This window comes from Lindgomyces ingoldianus, assembly GCF_010093535.1.
Source record: "Lindgomyces ingoldianus strain ATCC 200398 unplaced genomic scaffold BDR25scaffold_11, whole genome shotgun sequence".
NCBI lineage: Eukaryota > Fungi > Ascomycota > Dothideomycetes > Pleosporales > Lindgomycetaceae > Lindgomyces > Lindgomyces ingoldianus.
In genome coordinates this window covers 972203-975740 of record NW_022985172.1, presented here as the reverse complement: position 1 = coordinate 975740, position 3538 = coordinate 972203, and positions in this window count along the sequence as shown.

Genomic DNA, 3538 nt, shown 5'->3' with positions numbered 1-3538 from the left:
AAGTAGCAAGAGTAAGAGTAGTGTACAGTGTGCACAGCGTACAAGGTAGGTAAAGTAAGGGTAACATGTTTCTAGTTCTATTGCTCTTTATCTTTCCTCTGTACAGAGGAAAAGGGGGATATCTAGATGTTCACGCACAGAGGTTTGCGCACAAGCATTATATAACATAGATATATAATCTTGCTTATGCGCAATTGTTTATATCTAGGCCGCAACGCTGCTGCTGTGTATAGACACTAGCAACTTTTCTTTTTGTCTAAAAAGTTGCCTTTTGTACGCGTTACCTCTCTTCTATCTATGTAGGTTTATCTAATTACATTCTGCTTTTACTCTACTTTATTTATTAGAACTTGCCTTAGTAATGCTATATATTAAGATAGGCTAGTTACACTATGTAGATAGCTTTATAAATAGTGTAGAGTGTTTTAGGCTATTATTATCTAGCCTTTATATACTTGCCTTATAAGTAATTTAGTAGTGTATAAACTATTTTATGTAGGGTTTTGTGCTAGAATAGTGTAGGATCTTTACATAAGCAGGTGCGTAGAGAGGTGTATATAATAATAAGGTCTTCCCTTTTTCTTTACTTTCTCTTCTTTATTCTTTACTTTTTAAGCCCTACTATACTATTTTCTAGCTCTTTTTTCTTTTTATATAGTGCTAACAGTGACAGATACTCCCGCCTACACACACACACACACACACACACACACACACACACACACACAGAGAGAGAGAGAGATATGTCTCTCTAGCCTTCCTCCTCTACCTCTAGCGCTGTTAGTGCGGGCGTCTTTAACGTCCTTGTGCAGTCTAGCAGCCTAGGGCGCATCTATGTTACTCTTTTAACTAGTTTTACTACTAATTAGTAGTTTATTTAGTGTTTTAGCATAAATATATAGATCTTTTAGCTCTTCTACTTTCTTCTTATATAAAATGCTAATTATAGATAAGCTAAAAAGTAGCATGTAGCAGCTTTACTATCTTATAATATTAATGTTGTCTTACCTGCTAGCACTAATCTGCAGCTGTAGGCAGCAAAGGTTGTGTGTTATAAAGAGTACTTTTATGCAGTCCTAGTCTAGAGTTATAGTTAGGTTCTAGTAACTTTGTGTGCTTATTATTATAGTAGCACTACTAGTGCCTTTTCTTTTATTAAGTGTTATGTGTTAGCTAACTTCTAGGCTAATGCCTGCGCCTTATGTGTATAGTAGAGCTGTAGTCTGCATTGTGACTACTATACATAAGGGGTAGTGGCTTTTCTTTTCCTATATACTAGATAAATAGACTGTCTTTCTTACATATCCTTCTCTTCTAATCTTATAATAAGAAAAATAAGTGTGTATAATAAAAAAAAATAAAAAAGATAAGCTTTATATAAAGGTGTTATTAGTCTAGTTAGTCTAGAGCATCTTTGCGCACAGGATTTAGCTAGTCCACAGATGCTTCTATCTAGACAGAGAGGTAGTTAGTTAAGACTAGTAATTAAAAAGCCTAGTTTAGTGTTTTTTTTATACATGCATCTACTAAGTTATCTTTACTATTAATCTACTTAATTTTAGTAATTTCCCTCTTCTTATATAATTTACAAAGTAATATAATGTTAATTATAAGTTACTTTTTACTAGTAGTGCCTAGCTTAATAAGGTAATTATATAGAGACCTTAAATCTATGTAGATTACTACTAAGATTAGTAGCAGTTTAAGTGTTTATATAATTTACTATAGAGTTATACTAAAGGTAATTACATTATTAAACCCTCTAACTATTCTATATAGTTTGCTAGTAAGAACACTCCTAGTTACTCTTTTACACTTAGTAGAATTCTAGTGTATAATGTTGCCTAGTATTTTAAAGTAGTTGCTTTGCTCTGTACAGTCTTTATTACCTAATATAATTAAAAATTCTAGCTATAAGCTAAGGTCTTTATTATTAGTAAATAATCTATTTATAAAGATAAACAGCTTTGCATAATTAAGCTGCAATAGTAGGAAGGTAAGACTGCGCTTACTATTATCTATCTACTATTAGATTTATATGTTAAGTGTGTTAATATTATTATGCAAAGGGTCTATAGTTTGTGCAGTAATAGAGAGGTTAAATGCTGCCTCTAGTTAACACATAGATGCAATGTATGCCTCTTTTGCATATTACTTAACATATTGTTGTGCGGCATTCTTGTCCTCTAGGTTAATTATATAAAGGTAGCTTACTTATCTCTTCTAAGTAAGAACTACTGTGTTATGCGTAAGCTTAATCCTTCTGCTGTTAAACTTAATAGGCTGCTTCTCTGCTAGAATAGTCTTACCCTTTACACAAAACTTTGCCTTCTGCAGTTTTTTCTCTTCTCTTTGCATAAAATCCTTTATTATAATGCTTAAGGTGTTATATAAATGCTTCTAGTTATTTCTAGGGCCTATGTTGTGCATATAGTGCATATTTGCCTAACCTTCTAGGATATCTAGAAAGATGTCTGTGTACTAAGTTTCCTAGATATCTAGCTATTAATATAAATTAATAAAGATTCTTATTTTGTCTATAAAAATGTTGTATAGTTAACTTATATAGTTATTTTTTTTTTTTATGCTTTTTAGAATTATATAATCTTATTTACTAAAAGTTTTTCTTTAGTAGTTTTCCTCTAGAGTAGAAGTTTATACAGGTTGTGATGTAGTATAGATTGTGCAGGTGGTATTAGTAGTGCATACACTACTGCAGGCAGTGGTGTGTACAATTAAGGGTGTGGAGCAGGCGTTAGGTAGAGTGGCATGTATTATTTATACAGTAATTAGTGTAGTGCTAGCTAAAGTGTAAGAGCAGGTAATCCTAGTATGTTTAGTGTTAATAGCAGCATTATGTTTAGTCTGCTTCTATGTAGAGCCTTATATAGTAATAAAAGTTATGTATAAAGCCTTTTTAGTGTAATTACCTTCTCTTATGCTATATTATACAGCTTCTAGGCTTAGGTACTTTTAGTGCCTAGCTATAGTGTAATTCTCTTGTCCTCTAGCACTTATATAAGCTCCCTTTTAAATGTGCAGCTAAGTGCTAAGAAGTCTTATAGTGTTTATCCTTTAAAATTCTTTATGTACGCACTTAGAAAAGTAGCACTTTTCTAAGTTATTATGCATAGATTAGTAATTATGCAACTTGCGTATAATTAAGTCTACAGGCTTATTAGAGCCTTTAATATGTTAATCTTATTATTCTAGTACTCTAGGCTAGTCTTGTTCTATAGTGTTGCCTCTAATATTCTTATGTTTTTTATAAGTTATTTATATAATAAGAATTATTTCTTATTTTTTTTATTATTACACAGAGTTGTTAGTTACTAATAGAATTTTATTATAATAGTATAGTTAATTACTTTTCTAGTAGATTACACAGGTACTGCTGTTGTCTAGCTGCTAGGTTGTGCAGCTTTAATAGCTTTAGTGTGCGCCTTACACTATCTCCTTTTTACTTTATATAGTAGCAGAGCTTACTGTGCAATGCAAAGGATTAATGTGCTATTATCTAGCTACTAGGTTGTACAGC